The sequence below is a fragment of the Bombus huntii genome, chromosome 3 (genome assembly GCF_024542735.1).
Source record: "Bombus huntii isolate Logan2020A chromosome 3, iyBomHunt1.1, whole genome shotgun sequence".
NCBI lineage: Eukaryota > Metazoa > Arthropoda > Insecta > Hymenoptera > Apidae > Bombus > Bombus huntii.
The window spans coordinates 11,959,624-11,977,616 of NC_066240.1; the positions used below are offsets into that span (position 1 = coordinate 11,959,624).

The following is a 17,993-nucleotide window of genomic DNA, read 5'->3' on the forward strand; positions in this document are numbered from 1 at the left end:
ACGAACAATAGCCTTAACGATTCCCGATATCAATCATTCCTCTGCTGAAACTATTACAGTCGATGTCTTTCGAAGAATTCCAATGAAAGCCTCAATGGAAGTTTTAATGGGAATTTTCAAGTATTTCGAAGAACTTCAACGTCGCAAATAACACTCAAAACGTGGAAAACAGTATCCAGCTTACAGAATGAGTCGTTATCTTGTGGTACAGTAAATTCAAGAGAAAAGATCAGTTAGGATATTGTCTTGCGTAATCAAAACCGAACATGCATCTAGTTAGAACGAATAATGACGCAATGTGCTCAAAATACGCGAACAATTGTATCAGTTCCGATGCAGCTGCCCACACATTACATCCTTTATCCACGTAAACCATGGACGTTCGCAATTGTTCGTTTATACAACGGGAATACTATGGTTTCCTTGAAAAAGCACCGAGCGTGCACCAACTCCTCGACCCGATAAAACGCTCGGTTTTAATTCCTCCGTTTGCATCGTTATCGCGTGAATGATAAATGCGACGCGATGTTTCGTACATTTCAAGAAGGTGGTCGATTATTAGAATGTCAAGAAATCGTCGTAAAAAAGATGCGGAAGGAAAAGCGAATTTTTGATGGAATTTCTAACGTCTGCCTTGCGATCTTCATAAAACTTTATATTAAATTGCGTTACATGTATTACGAGGAATCGATAAAGGAAAAAATCATCAAAAGTATATCGTAGCGTAAGAAACGAATTTTTGATGCAGTTTTTTATTAAGTTGTGTTTCGTATTGAAATATGGAGGAAGCAGCTCCAAAAAAGGCTTTACAACGAAAAATCAATTTCTAATGTTTAAATTATAGTCTGCTTAATAATAATTTTTCCTGAATCGATATTTTGATATCTCGTCGAATTTCCTAAGTTCGGTATCTTGTCTTAAAAGTAACTCCGTTAAATGCTGGAGTTCACGGAGTTAAGAGTCTACGAAATTTCTCAAGTTTTGAATTATGAAGCTCGAAGTTGAGAGATCGACCCAGTCTCAGTGTTTGAAGTACGAGGGAAGCGTTGGCTATATCGAGGCGGTCTGTCCTATCATTAGCTTCATCATTCTCTTTGTTTATCTTTACATCTGTAATGAAACGCAATTTCATTTGAAAAGACACTCGATAAACACAATAAAGACACATCTTGATAAACGTGAAAAATAGAACCTTGAGAAATAACATGGTAAAAATGTGCGTAAGAGTGAACCAAGTACAGAACAAGAAACCAGAAACAAAATAGAGACTCGATATTCAAGATTCAATATATATATATATACAAATAATAATTGTAGATAATAATAATTAGATTTGTACGCCAGGTAAATATTAACAGTTCTCGATAATATTCTCATTCAGTTTAATGGCAACGTTTTTGTAATAAAAATGCGATGTTGCGAAATAATAAAAAATACTACGAGATCGTTCGGAACCTCATCTTGATAAAGAACATCGATCACCCAACTTTGTATTACTAAAGTTTAATAGAATTCGAATTTAAATATTCATTTTTTTTTCCTTGCAGCCCTCAAGAGAAAGTTCGAAGTTCAATTAAGCATACGAGACACGTTTTACATTTTATGTTGCTAAATAATATATCAATTTATATTATACGATGACTGTATGAAAAGTTCGTTAGCGGATAATAGGGTCAGATATCAATCTACACGTTAGGTCAGCAACTTTGTAAAACGCTATTGTAATAAACGATATTGCAACGTCACTAATGATCCGTCGTTCAAAATTGAGTTCAAAGCGAGTAAATTTCTTGCGCGATAAAAAAAAATCTAATTACAAAGTATTCGTATACGAGCAAATCGTTATAATTACAGATACGTATCGGTGGAAGTGAATGGCGAGAGAGCTCGATCGAAGGACAGGAATTAATTGATATCGTGGTTGGTCAAAAATGATATTTAAGGGGCTGGACACGAAAAATTCCTAACGTAAATTGATTTGCGTCCACGAAACAATTTATGGTAGCGGATATCATCGATAACAAATATTTAATGGCCCTCGCTGTTCGTACGACGCGTACATCATCCACACGATGAAATCCGGATAATCACCGATATACAGAATTTTTTATCCATCGAGTGGCTCGTTCGAACAATTTCCATATTATATTTCCATTTTATAATATCGAATTTTCTTCGTCTTTTTTTTTTTAATTCTTTACTCTGCATACAAATTACATTACAAATTTCGACCGAACGATTAACCGATCAAACGATCTCGAAATTGCCTTGAATTATCCTTAGGGCAACGTTCACGTGGTCTTCCAGTGACTTTGATTGCTCCTCGGTGACCTCAAATAACCTTGAGTGACCTCGCCTTCAAACTAATAGCGCGTAACCTTCGAATGACTTTGTATAACTTTATGCGACTTTGGAATAACTCGTATAATAATAATAATTATAGCTTTATTATAATTTCTAATTTCCAATTTATAATTAGAGTAACTTCGAACGTTTATCTTGATTAGCTATAAATAGCCTTCGAATTGTATCGATGATCTATATTCCATGGTGCTTTTGTTATACGTATTAACAAAGGCGAATAGATTAAGTATAATTGCTTCCTAATTTAATTGATTTAAAATATTACATTTCGACGTAATTATACCGTTGAAAACGAACAGACAGAAATGTGGAAATCATAACAATTAATGGGAAATCTATCGGCGAATTTTATGTGGGTCATAATAAATTGAAACTCGTCGCTCATTTACTAATCCATAACAGGAAATTGATTATTCTATTATTCACCGAAAAACATCTCGTTTTAGGCGCAAACAAATGGACATTAATCTTGCGAAAGGAGTGGATAGTATAATTTCATAATTATTGTGGAAATGGTGGTCGTTGCCTGACACGATGGCGAGTAAATTAATTAACGAGTCCAGTAATTAGCCCTACTAAATTATGAAACTCCTATCAAATATCACACTCGCAGCTTAATTCATTCACCATATTCATCGCTTTAAACGACCGTACATCTTGAATATGCATTGTTCTAATTTCCATGGTTAGCCTCTTTATGGAAATATACGTATTGCTACAGTAACTTGCTTTCAATGTGAACTATCGAAATTAATAATTTCCAAACTCCTTTAATTATTCAACCACGCTAAGTTCAATGCTATCGATTCGCCGAGAGAACTGAAATAATTCTTCCAATTCAGTTTTACGATTCTTACGATATAAATAGGAAGCTTACCATAAAAAATGTCACGGAAATATATTTTTCACAAAAATTGAGCAATTTCAAAAGTCGATAAATAAGATTCGTATTTTTAGCAAGAAGATATCGTTATAAAATTCCAAGCTTCAAAATTTATACATATAGAAATGGATTTCAACGCTGCGAAGCATACGGATTTTTAAATTTCTAACTTCTGTAACTTTTAGGATACCCTCGACGTATCGTCAATGTTTCGAAGCATATTGATCGTTTTGAAGTTGAGAATCATGAAATATCGACGAACGAAGAAACAATTGACATTTTCGTAGCAAGATCAAGAAAAGATGCGAGTTTCGCGCGTGAACAAATGTTCCTCGGACCAAACAAAATTCCTATACCGTAAAGAGACAAAAGGGAGAAATGGCAGATCGCGATAGAGCGAAAGAAGGAATTTAAACAGCGGTCTCGAGAAATTGTACGCCGCGGAATTCTAAAAATTACAAATTGAAATCGAAGTTCCCTTGCAACGACGACACACGAAATGAAATACGAAGGAAATATGAGAGGGGGAATTGCAGGTGTAAAATAAACATCACGCGCGATGAAATGTTCACTTGGAAATGCCAGCGAATCTAGTCGACTGGGCGAATAAAACGAAACGAAACGGCTGATGAAACAAAATTACCGAATCATATCGAACACGTCGAATCGAAAGGAACATCGTCGACTCGTGGATCACTGTTTTCCTATCAGCTGGATAAAACATACAGAACCGGCGTGTATTATTATTTCAGCCGCGGTCGAACGACGTCAACGATGTAATTCACGGATTTATCGCATCGTGAACAACCTCGAGATGCAGTTTGGCTCGTGACCATTGAATTCAACCGACCGGCTCTCGGCGTTCGTTCAATCTCTTTGATAGTGAAACGTTTCACCTGTAATTTAATAACTGCGCGTTTCCATAGTCGATTTAGTAAACTGTGTAAAATGCGTACGAAACGAATGACTTCGACAGGCAACTTTTCACGCAATATTTCATTGTTTAAATATTTCTTCGCGCTATAGGCATTTTAATCGTTAGCCAACGGTATAATAATTTTTACACGCCAACACAGATACGAATAAATATGCGATTTAATGGAGCAACACAGTTCTTATTTTTACTTGCAACCTACTGTTACGCTACGAAGACTGCAACACGATAAGTCACGTTTATCTACGTTTTGCCGGGAAGAAGGTTTAAGATTCGGTACGTTTCCATCAAAATTCCTGCTGGAAATTAAAGTGTATGTAATATCTTGAGAAATATGGGATTCATATTCGGGGAAATTCGCTGTAAGAGAAGCTCGTTTACACATGGTAAAACCGACAAGGAAATATTTTATTTCCAGCCATCTTATACGGTAGAACTCTCCTCGGGGATCGTTTAATACGACAAGTAGTTTGAAATACTATGATACGATTCTACATTCTCCTTTTATTTTCTCTACCTTTAAAAGATAGTAGTTCTTTCTTATTTATATTCCACATTGCAATTACAATTAATCTAAACATAAGATGCAATTACATCAAATAGTATGTATAATATTAAATGAACAATATAGAAATAATAATCGAAGTGTCTATAGTATATCCTTAAACTTTCACGTCGATATCGTAATTATTTTAAAAGATATTCAAACGAACATATTTTCAGAACATACCTCGACAAAATTATTATTAATCGCGTTAAAAGCGTTGCAATTATCCGCTAGTGAAATTGCGTTATTGGACCATCTGTTCCTTCTATTCTAATTATTTTCATTTCGTTTGAAATATTCCGTACTATAGTGCAGTGTTAACGAGATTCTGCATAGGGCGTAACATCGCAGGCTTAAAAAGAATAACATGTATCATTGTGTCAACGTGACAGCGTGCTACGCAGGCAAAGAGTATAGGAAAAGACTCATCGTGGCCATTGTCTGATACAAACTACGTTCTCGTCGAGCTTAAAATCCCCGAGACATATTTCATCGTCGCCCTCTGGTTGCGCGCAAGTACGTGCATTCATTTTCCAGACATTTTCAATCTCGGTATATATATATATATATATTCCCGGCAAAACGAGACCCGCTGCTGTAAATCGAATCGAGGGAAAAGTAAGCAGCGTACAACCAATGAAAACATCAACGAAACAGCGTGCGTGCTTCCCACCGTTCGAATCAATTTATCGCGCGCTATTTTCTACGGTAAAAGTCGTGCAGGCCGATCGAGCCGCGTCCAATGAAATTTATGTTGTATTCTATAAAAGATACGGATCGATTTTCCCGTCGATAATACCGTCAACAAATCGATCATTTTCGCCGGTTCCCCGTTTTTTGGAAAATAATTGTTATTTCTTTATTTTCTGACACCAGAAACTTTTATATAATGAAAAACAAATAGCCATATTTGTACGTTAATTCGTTAGCATCAGGACACTTATAACGGAAAAACGAATAAATCTCGCATATGATTTTTATTTATATTGATTATTATTATTCAAATCTGACAATTATTATTTGATTTAAAAGTTCGGTCGGGAGATCGTAGCCGACACGTGCGATACTCAACTCGTCGTGGTTTCTCTTGTAACTCGTACAAATAGTTTTTCTCAATTTTTCCGTTTCGCGTAAATGCAGAATCATATTCGATCCGTAAGATATCGTGGTTCGAAGGTATAAAATTCAATGGCTGAAACGATCGGCTAAACTCGTCCTAAGAGTTTGAGAAATAACGTAAATAGAATCGATGACCATTGTTGATCAAACACCAGACAGTATAAAATATCCTAATTCAGGTGGAAGTTTTCTTTAATTGATTTTGAAACTGCGCGCTATGATATAACGCCTTTCGATGTTCAATTATAGCAACACCTCTACCGATTCGGTGCGCGACAAAATCGAATCGTCGACTTTTGCTCGAATAATTTTACGCGCCACATTTTGCATTTCATTTAATTCCCATCAATCAAACGCATTTGCATTTCGCTCGATTTGGAAATTAAATTTCATTTATCGTTAGTCGATGGTTCCCCCGCTAACCGATATCTTCACAGTCGAATAAATTCTCAAAATAAATACAAAACATAAAATACACAAAAGCGTGGAAACGTTTCTAGCTGGAAACATTCGTGCTTGGAAACGCGTAAATACTCCAATTAAACGTCCGCCAAGGTAACTTCGTTTAATTAAACTTTCTACTTTTGAAATTACAGCGCTTCGCCACGGCACACCGTTTCATTCGATTCAAAATCGCGCCTTATATCACGCAGACTGTACCAAAGGGACTATTCGTCTCTTGCCTTTTGCAACGTAGTCGAAGTTTATCGAGAAACAACGATATCACGAAACGAATATCTTTCCCGTAATAACTTACATCCTCTTGTAATGTTTTCGTTCGATTACATAGAAACTTTATGATTAACCTTTCGCAAAAAATGTACTAAAATATGTACGGAAATATTCTATAAAATCATCCAATATATCGCTTTTGCCGAGCAAGCAATAAAAAAATGTATATTCTATCGTTTTCGGTTCGATCGTTTCAGGATCGGTGCTTTAATAAAATTTTTATTCCACTCGTTGTCATGCACAATGCGCAATCGCCCGCCAGAAAAAAAAAGAGCCCATTTTAGAATAAAAGTTTATTAAGTTCGTCAACCCATCAGTGACTACCGTTCGCCATTTTCCACTGGGAAAAATTAGTTTAGTGAAAGAATTGATATTAAGAGTTAATTAATATGATTCATATTTAATTCTACGCTGGTGATTATGACCATTTCGTCTCTTTCATTATAGAATTATAACACGTTTGACTAATTTCCGACAAATTTACTATAAACCCATCCTGTTAATTGCTGCAAATCAGTTTCATATCCAAGTTAACGCGTGCAAAAAAATGTGCGTCTGTGTAAGGTTTGGTATTTCGAAATAAACGACAGACCTCTTAGTTATTGGCGTTGATCGCCACCTCAAATTCTCTTCAAAGGGAGGAGAAATACTGATGTATGTCAGTTTCGACGCAATGATTTTGCATTTTACGAGACTTTGCCTTCTTATCGATCACCGGTGAATACGGTATCGTGATACCCGAATAATACTTTACGAAGCGTTTCGTGTCAGCTAAAATAGCAGCCCGAAGAGCGTAACATATCCTGCCACAAGTATAATTGCCGGTCGTGTTCCCCGTCAAGACAAGTACGAGATTTTAAAGCGTAAACTTCACGCGAACTTTAACGAGTTTTAATGCAGCGATATGCCTATCTAAGTACATAGCGTCTAGATATGAAAATGACGATGAAGATTAGAAAACGGTAATGAAGATTAAGTATAATCATAGCCCCAGAAAGTTCGTAATTTCTCATTCGCCGCGATTTTAATTTAGGGCATTGGATTTCTTTATGTTTTAGATTCGAAGACTTTTATTTTAAATTTTAAAAAGTCGAAAATTTCTTAATTACTTATAACGGTAATGAAGATTCAGTATAATCATAGCCCCAGAAAGTTCGTAATTTCTCATTAGCCGCGATTTTAATTTAGGGCATTGGATTTCTTTATGTTTTAGATTCGAAGACTTTTATTTTAAATTTTAAAAAGTCGAAAATTTCTTAATTACTTATAACGGTAATGAAGATTCAGTATAATCATAGCCCCAGAAAGTTCGTAATTTCTCATTAGCCGCGATTTTAATTTAGGGCATTGGATTTCTTTATGTTCTAGATTCGAAGACTTTTATTTTAAATTTGAGAAGGTCGAAAATTTCTTAATTATTTATAACGGTAATGAAGATTAAGTATAATCATAGCTCCAGAAAGTTTGTAATTTCTCATTCGCCGCGATTTTAATTTAGGGCATTGGATTTCTTTATGTTTTAGATTCGAAGACTTTTATTTTAAATTTGAGAAGGTCGAAAATTTCTTAATTATTTATAACGGTAATGAAGATTAAGTATAATCATAGCTCCAGAAAGTTTGTAATTTCTCATTCGCCGCGATTTTAATTTAGGGCATTGGATTTCTTTATGTTTTAGATTCGAAGACTTTTATTTTAAGTTTAAAAAGTCGAAAATTTCCTAATTATTTATATCTTAAACGCGAAGTTCTTGTTATTACTCACGTCTGAGATTAAAAATATCTTACTCTTCTATATTTTAAACTCTAAATCTTCCAAGCTTCCGTATTTAAAATTTGGAAGCTTCACTTCTTCGCAGTCTTCAAATTTTCAAATTCGAAAGTTCTCGATTCGTGGAAAATTCGGAAATCTCCGTCGATGGAAAATTTGTAGATTCGTTACGATTGAAATTTAGAACGTTTCTATTGAGAACGAACTATTTGACATTCAAAATCTTTCCACCCGTTACGATCGAAATTCAAACTTCTTCGAGTTTCTACAATTTAATATCGAAATCCTTCGGTCCGTTATCTTTTGAATGGAATTTCTGTTTAACATCGCGACGTTCAACATCCAGAAATGAAACGAATCGTAAAAGAACGTAACGACGTATCTTTCCTTAACGTCGAACTCACGAAAACGCGACGCGATCCTAATTGTAAACGACTGCTTTGACGGGGATATGACATAATTTTATCAGGCGACAAGGAAACAAGCCAAGCGTCACAAATGAATTTCATAATTCGATACAGCGACGATCGATCGACGACTTTCAATTTAGATACGCCGATAGAACAACGTTCCATTAACCCTGACCATAAAATAAAGAGAATTTAATTAATAAAAAGACTCATTCTACAGTTTCACGTAATCCTGTAAATCGTTTCAAATTTTCAACCACTCAATTTATTTATGTAAAAAGAATACTAAGTTGCCGATACTTTTGCCAGAGAATAATATTAATATTGATAATACAAGTTCCAAATTTCATGATATTTCATTACTAAATTTTTGAAATTCATTAAAGTTAGGATAAAACTGCTATTATACTTATCGTTCATAGCTTGAGATCGTTCAGTTGGTTTCGAGTTCGAAGATTTCCTATTTCCATATATTAAATCCAAAATCTTTCGATGGATTGCACAATAAAATCTCGATTATTCGAATTTTTCATATAATCGAACGATACGCATCCAACTACATTCCACGTGATAAATTACAATTTTTTTACATATTGCACGTATCAAATACATACGTCTTAATCGTCTTTCTTCTTCCAATCGACTGAGCACTTTCTGGGGAAATACTTTCTTGCCGTGTTTCACATCACCCGATGACTATCTCTGATGCTGCAAATGTTCGTAATTGCAAAAATTACAGATTCAACACTACTTGCGTCTACGTCAAAATTTCACACTTTCGCCTTTTAATGTCGTACACTATCGATTCACCAGTGCCGCAAGATGCTGCTATTTAATATTAGTTATGGTTCCATCAGTGCCTTAATCGAGTCAGTATTTCACGTTCCTCCTGAATTGAGAAAACGGTACACTTAGGTTTTGGCATATTGTCGCGCAACATAAAGATCAACTGACAACGACGTGTTGAAAACACAGACGATATGTGTCTCACTTGGACAAACGTATATCCACAGCGCAAATTTACCAGGATAATCGAGGTTCTATTTGTGTGTTTGAAATTCCAAAGTGTCCAATGTTTTACACTTTGTAATGAAAAGTCTTTCGATTTGTCGTGATCAAAACTCGAAATATTTTCACCCTCTATATTTGTTTGGATAGAGCGTCCCGCAATTTATTAAGAACTGAATTTTAGATCGAAAGTCTCTGGTCTCGTTATTTTTCAAATTCTAAATGTTTGGTAGTCCGCTGTATCTGAAATTCGTGTCGTACACCGTCAACGTAATTTCAAACCGCCTCTCATAAATTTCTGCCATAAAATTAGGACATGATACGTGGTATGCGCAAATTTGCATCGTATGTCCTGAAATACGTTATTACGAACGTCTGGTTAATTTCACTGTCGATCCAGGTCTATTTAAATTTAAATACGACTTCTCGCCGAAAGCTCATTCATATAAATGTCAGCTATATTTTTATAAATAACAGTAACGTTCTTCTATTTTGTATCACGCATATGCAACTATGCCAATAAATATACAATACAAATAGCCGTGTTAATAGAAACTCGTTGATAGAAGGATCGTAATTTTTATTCAGTTTCGCGACGCAAAACAACTTCTTCTTTCACGTCTAAGAAAATCCTCAACCTCGACAAGGAGAATGAAGCGAGACGTAATTTAAGAGCTTCGAATAGAATTCCTGAAACGCTTCACGTTCTTCTATGCGGTATATTCCATCTCTCTCATACATGCAAACATTCCAAATTTTGTTCCACTTAAAACGCGTTCTACGTGGCTAGCAAATGCGGAATTAACCTTCGCGTAGTCAAAGAACAAAAGCGCAATTCGTCATTACCGAATGTAATCGTTCGTTGATAGCTAAGTCAATAGATCTATTCTTCGTGGAGAAGCTCCGTTCGTGTGAATTTATTTGCTTCCCAATTTGCTTCTTTGTTTGCTTTTTCTTGTCCGTCTTAAAACATAGGCATTCGCAGTTATATATGTATTAACCATTACATCACATTTTCCATTACCACAGATATCTAACCAAATTATTTGATCATTCAATTTGTTCGATCGATGTTATGGAACGTAAATTTGTTCAAGTAACGTTATAAAAATTAATCTAACGGAATTATTTGATTTAATGATATATATGCCACTGAAAATAATTGGAGAAATTTTTCCGAAGCATCCGCTTCTTATTTCCATTGGAGGGTTTTTCTCGCCTTTATTCGTTCGAATAGTGCGATAAAATCATCCTTGGCGATCCTTTAATCCTAGTAACTGGGTAATTGCTTCGTAACATTTTTTTACAATCGAAAGCACTCAAATGTAAAAGCTGCCGAAACTCCCCGTTAGTTTGTGATAACGAAATAAAAATTCAGGCTAAAGCTATTAATATTTTTCTCCAGAAGTTAAAGGGAAAACGAAATAGGTTAATAGTTCTTTAATTACATACTATTCTATTTTTACTATATCGCTCCATCGGTTGCAGTAAACGAGTTCCATTGTGGATCGGTCGAACTGTATGCACGAACTTTAATTACGAACTTTCAAACGGTAGAATAATATAATATAAAATTGATTACACCGAATTCTACCGATAGCAGAGCGAAACGAGATACAAACATTGACTCGGCCAAACAGGTCTTACGTACATCGCTTTTTTACCAACCGATTAATTCGTAATCTACCTGTCGTCAAATATCAAAGAATGGCTTGACACGGTTGCGGTTCAAAGCAACGAGGCAAGAGTTGCTTCTGAACGTCAGAAGGAAAATTATGCTTCCAGTTACCCCTCTAAACATCGGACGTTATTCATGGAAGTCGATTCAAGTAACATTTAAATCCCATCGCCATTTATTTACTATTTATTTGTTATTTATCCTACATCTATTTATGCCTCGAAGTATAAGTCGTAAGATATTTCATGAATTTTTTTAATTTTTTTGCCTCTACGAACGCGTTGGAGTTTCATACAAAGTGATAAAAAGGTAACTCAATATGTCTGTATACATGTGCTCTTTCTTTCTAAGCTTTCTATGAATTTTCACGTTATTCCCTAAAATTGTTTATACTTTGCTTTCAAGTTACGTTACATTCATCGCGTCGAGATTATTCTACGAACAAAATGTGAGAATTAAACAAATGTGTTTTGCTTTACCGATACCTGAACTTCGTACATTCGTTCCTATTATATATAAAGAATTAAAATAAATAATCTTCTAATAGTCGCTGCGTTTCTTTCAGCTTCCAAGTATTAGGTTGTCCGAAAAGTTTCTTTCGTTTTATGAGGAAACAATAGACGCACAACGTTTTTTGTTTTATATTGTTTTGTCGAACTACGTACGATCCATTTTGTTCTGTCGAGATAAACAGCGTGACATTTCACAGACTTGGTTTCACGTTTGTACGAAAGTGCACTGTTGCAAAAGAGCACGTTTGCGAAAGAAAGACACTTTCCGAACAACCTAAGAAATACGCTAACTGTCCTAAAACTTTCGAATCGTATCATACGTATCACACAGCCTACGTAATATTTATCCAACCGCTGCTACGACTTTCGCCAAAGATGAAGAACCGCGCGGTAATAAAACTTTTCCGTATTTAATCCAATAAAAAGCTACGGCGTAGAAAACCATCGGAATTATTTGTGTTCCTTTGCCCAGCTAGTTATCGATACAATACTCGACAGTAACCGATTTACTTTGGAAAACAAACAGAACCGCACGGTATAACGCGAATTAAGCGATTCCTCGCCTCCTTTTCGCCCTACTTTTTTCATTACATACGAGCCAGACATTCGAGGTTGCTATCGTTTCCCGCTGGGCTTGCAGTTCAGCTCCCAAAACCGCCCGAAAAGTCAAATAAACAATTCCAAACAGAATTGGGAAAAATATTGGCAAACAGAGAAGTCCATACGAGCCTGTCTCGAAGCTCGGTTTATTTCCATTTCTCGCCCCTCAAAGACGCTCAGATCACCCAGCAAAATTTCTCAAAGGCAAATAAAGGAAGCTTTTACGATCTCTTGACGTGTTATCGCAGTTTCCCGCTCTTTCTTTCCCTGTTTCTTCTCTTCGTCTGTCGGACATTCTTTCCACGTATACACAGGGCAAACGCTCTTTTTTTTCGCACGGACGAGGGTCTCTCGAAGGAGAAAACGGCTGAAAGTAAAGGATTTTCAGTCGGCTTCGTTCTGGCTCGATAGCACGCGACCGCATGTGCAACAATCGTATCGAAACCAGGCTATCGATTAACCGTGTATCGTAGCGCGGGTAAAATCACGAGCTTTCGGTAACCAAATTCGGCTGGCATCGAGTTTTATACGAGATTCGTGTATCTAGCGAATACGTGCAACGAAATGTTCTCCGGTTTCGTTTCGGTGAAATCAGTACGAGTACGATACAGCGGTAAATCAATGTTCAAACATCGCAACTCCGCAAACCTTATCTATACGTCGAATCTATAATGCGCTGACTTATCTCGTAATAATTATATCTCGTGCTCGATGTAGATTCGACACGGAGATAAGATTCGCGAGTTTGAGACGTTTGAACATGCGAATTGACAGTAATTTGAGACACTGTTATTCGAAGTATAATCTAACCCGTGATTCGATATTCCCAGCTTAATGCTTCCGTGCTATTTACCTTCTGGTCGTTGCAATTCCTCTTTGCTATCGCAAGCTACGTAGATAGATAGATAATAGGTAAAATCATCTCTCTCGTTGTCCTTGCGTTGTGCTCCTTTTTGTTACTGTAAGTTCGTTTTCGAAAATTCTTTTTGATATATTTCAGTAATTTTTTATTACTGAAATTCCTTTCGCGCTGCCCTCGGTTCTTTTCACTGCTGCAACTTATTTTCAAATATCTTTGTAAACTACTCTTCTTTTATTACTGGGAATAAAATTTCCGATGAATTTGAATCATTCTCTATATTACTGAAATTCCTTTTTTAGGTATTCGTTTTCTTTCTCCCTTTTCTTTTTTTTTTTTTCTTTTTTACCGCAACCTGCTTTTGAACATTCTTTAACTGCTTTCTCGTTATTGGATTTCAATGCATCTGCATCGTCATTCTTTAATCTATGAAATTCTTTCGCCGGTGTTGCCCTTGAAACGTTCAATTCTTTTTCATCGCTGTAATTCCTCATTAATGCCTTCTCGTGGCAGTTCTCAGCGTGTGGAAGTTTTCCTAAACCCTAATTGCATCGCGGTAGGAATCCATCGTCGAAAGGAAGCTCGTGGGGTGATAGATAATTATATTATTTCTCGCTATTGATTCGCAATGGGTATCGTCCGTGACAGTAGTTGAAGCCGAATGAAATTATTCCTAGCAAGATCCACAGAAACTAGAAAATAGACGTTTATGGAATATCAGACAACGTATGGTTACATCCGACATGTGAAATTCATAATACTATATCTGACGGCTTGTTCGAGTCTCTCTCATGATATTCTGTGAAAACGGCCGAGTACTCGTTATAAATTGATTACCTTAATTTATGATGGAGAGATAACAAAATTGCACTAGCATTTTCTCATGCAAAGTGCGCCACACATCGTTGATCCTACTTGTTCGAGAAATTCAACATATTCCCTCAACGTGTGTGTATTTTTAATAATTTGCCTCGGTAGTTTTATCGCGTCAAAGAACATTAACACAGTATAAATACTATTATCGATTCACCTATAATGGTAGTCCCTAATTCGTAAGATTCAAGGATATCGAATAAGTTACGGCCAAATTAAATGGAAAATAAGTCTGATTAAACGTAACACGGGTATTGAGGATAAGAGAATAATTTAGCGTTCTACATCACCCTAAATCCGATTTATCCAGATATATTTCAGAATCTAAATTACAGACTCTATCCACGTATTTTCACGCAAACTGTATTATTCAAATCCGGTTGTTTCTAGAGTTTGACCTTTCTTAATTTCCTTAACTTCTTCCCCACCTACAAATTACTAATATTTCCACCTACAACTCATTGGATTAATCTATCAACCAGGTGATCCTTTAATCAAGAATTTCTGCAACTCTAAAATTACAATAAGTGAAATGAATTAAATTATGTGTAAGAACTCATCTTCCACGGTTAACGACATGCAAATATCCTTATTCGTTTCTAATTCAATATTTGCTGTAGCTTTATTATCGGTCGCGCGTTAATTAACACGCTAATTGCGAAAAGAAACAAATTTCTACTACTCCGATAATCCTAGTATCCCCTTGCCTAACTGATTTTTTCAACAAATATATTCATCGACGTTGACTATTTATTATTTATCGCCTCGACGTTATGCTTGAGGAGAAACACTGAAATATTGCACGCGAATTATTATCGATATAGATACAATCTTTTGCATAACACACAATACGGAACTAAAGTTACAGTTAAGGTTGGAATTTAATGCAAATACAGCTCGCCTCTGTTGCTCTTGATTCGTAATCTACGCCGCGTAGTATCGCGAGATATTATAAAGCGAAGGCTTAAGTAACAAAGAGCTACGAAAGCCTAGAAGTAGCTAAAAGAAAAATAAGTGAAAAATGCAATATCCTGCTATAATATTCCCGAGAATGAAAGACATACTACTATAATATTCCAGTCACAAATTCTTCGCAAATGGTCTTCTCATCTTTTTCAGATCCGCTAGACGACCTTAAATCTTGCTACGCATTTAATCACCGATAGCTTCGGAATAATTTATTCAAACGCTATATATCGATACTTGACTAGCCTAATTTGATATTCGAAATTACCGATGATTAATCGAAGATATATTAGCTAGCCGTGTTAAACTTTAAATTGTAGACGGACTTGCTTCCTAATTTCCTTCGTAAATTATTCGTATCGGAACAGGCTGGGGCTCGAAACTTTCCGATCGATCGACTCGTTTATTTCGATCACAGAAATACACGTCGCACGAACGAAGACGATGCTGGTACAGGTCAAGGAAAGCTACCGAATAATACTCTTAACGTGGCCATTAGCCATCAAGGAGTAACTCTCTCGGTATCATAACGTACGACGTACATAGGCGGTTGCAACTATGGTACATGTGTGTCACCAGAATATCTCTATGGCACGCTAAAACCACGAACCTGTAAGGCACAACGCCGCGCCCACGCTGGTGCATTTCTATCAGACAAGTGTATTTGCTTTCGTGGTTATCCTGAGATAGAACGCGACGCAGCACTGGACATAGCAATTTTCACAAGTTGCTCGTCTTTTGAAAGTACGCAAGGTTAATTAAGATTATCGTTATCAAAACGAAGTTATTTCCAAAGCAATGGGAATATTTTCATCGTATTGCGTTGGCAACTAAGTGATTGCGAATTTTGTCGATACCACCTAATGACAAAATCCGCAATCACTTAGTTGCCTATCTAATAGATTGAAAAGTATTAATCACGTACGCTATATATAAAATATTTAGGCTTGCGATTTGTAGGAATTTCTTTTTTTGTTTCCTTTTTATGATCCTCAAATAGGAACCACGGTGAAGGAAAATAATTATTAACATTTTATTTTCAATTTTCGAAACAAAGTTATTTCCCAAGCAATGGGAATATTTTCATCGTATTGCGTTGGCAACTAAGTGATTGCGGATTTTGTCGATACCATCTAATGACAAAATCCGCAATCACTTAGTTGCCTATCCAATAGATTGAAAAGTATTAATCACGTACGCTATATATAAAATATTTAGGCTTGCGATTTGTAGGAATTTCTTTTTTTGTGTCTTTTTTATGGTCCTCAAATAGGAACCACGGTGAAGGAAAACAATTATTGAAATTTTATTTTCAATACTATACCAAACAAGTTTTGACGAATAGTAGGAAATTCGAAGAAATGTTATCTGACCGTGACTTCTACGAATTTTGGAAATTCCGATTAAAACAATGTAGCTAATCCGGGTTTTAGGATGCAACGATGTAACTTCGTATAGGGCCGAGATTCAACTGGTATCTAATTAGGACCTAACGAAGACTGAGCCAGAGGTTAACCATGATTCGACCAAACGCTATAGTTGAGAGGCAATCGAAATTTAATTGAAGCCTAACCGAGAGGCAATCAACGACGAACAAACTGCTTCAGTCCTTCGATTAAAAACTAAGTCTTACGCAATTCTGTTAATGTTGGCAAGTTAAAAACTTTTTTGACAAAGCAAAGGGCAACGTACGAAGTATATTTTGCAAAGGATCATTCATCTAATATTAAACATATCGTTCGAATAATAGTAAAAAATAATTAGAATAAGACAAATTCTTTCAAGAAATTCGCTGAATGGCTTTCTTGAGTATTTCACGTATAGCCGTCTCGTCAAGTTATTCTCAAGGTAATATTAACTACTGTATTATGTAATATTCTATTTTAAGAGATGCTAAAATAGAAGAAAAGAAGGCAAAAGCGAAAGCCGAAGCTTAATGATAAGAAGCCACATGCGACAGACTTTCGATCTGGGAATTAACTCTTGTCTATGATCCGAATAACCCATTTTCGATTCAATGAACTCCCACGAGCAGGAAATAGAGAAATCTAAACCCTCCTTACTTCGCATCTGAATAATACAAATTAAATAAATCGTTTCATTAAAAATAAACACTTCGATCTATCGCGTCCGACGACCGAACAAAATGAAATTCTACTTTTCATCGAGGATTTTCTACTGAAAGTAAAATAAGAATCTATTACATTTTCTACGAGAAATAAAACGAATAAATAGAAATTAAGCGGCACTTTTTGTTTCAGAAATATCTCTTCTAAAATAAAGAGATCTCGAAAAACAACTGTATATTCCCGTTTCACCCGTGGGAATAAATTTTATTTTCCATTTCGATATTCATACCTGCACGCTTCAAGCTTGTTCTTCGGGCACTTCGATACTTCGAACAACATCTTCGTGCCTTTACGCGTAAATAACCGTGATGGATCACCATGAAAACGGAGCATCCACCATAAAATCCAGCATAATATTACACGGTCGATTTACAAACAACAACGAGAATTTCAATTTCGATGATGTGGTTGCTATAACGTTGAGATATTCGCAAGCTTCGTTCGCTCCTTGCAAGTCTTACCACGCAGTCCTCCAAATTTTATTTTCCAATCTCGAGCTTCTTCCAATAGATAAAACGGCTTCTATTATTTGAAGCATCGATTCGTTAGCCAAAGAAACGTTCGTTTAGAGTTGTCCTAATCGGAGAAGTTCGCATGTTTTCTGATAAT

At 35.8% G+C, this 17,993-nt stretch overlaps 1 protein-coding gene across 13 annotated transcripts in view; it reads right to left on the minus strand.

Moving 5' to 3' along the window:
- Positions 1 to 17,993, minus strand: part of LOC126863629 (calcitonin receptor-like) — a 166,227-nt gene that overhangs the window by 144,116 nt on the left and 4,118 nt on the right. Inside the window, exon 1 of one of the 13 annotated variants that reach the window (XM_050613989.1) lies at positions 9,374 to 9,391. The exons of the other annotated variants lie outside the window; for them this stretch is intronic. The gene's annotated coding sequence lies outside the window, so the exon portion shown is untranslated. Of the gene's footprint in view, positions 1 to 9,373; positions 9,392 to 17,993 lie in introns of those variants that run through there. 13 annotated transcript variants of the gene reach the window in all.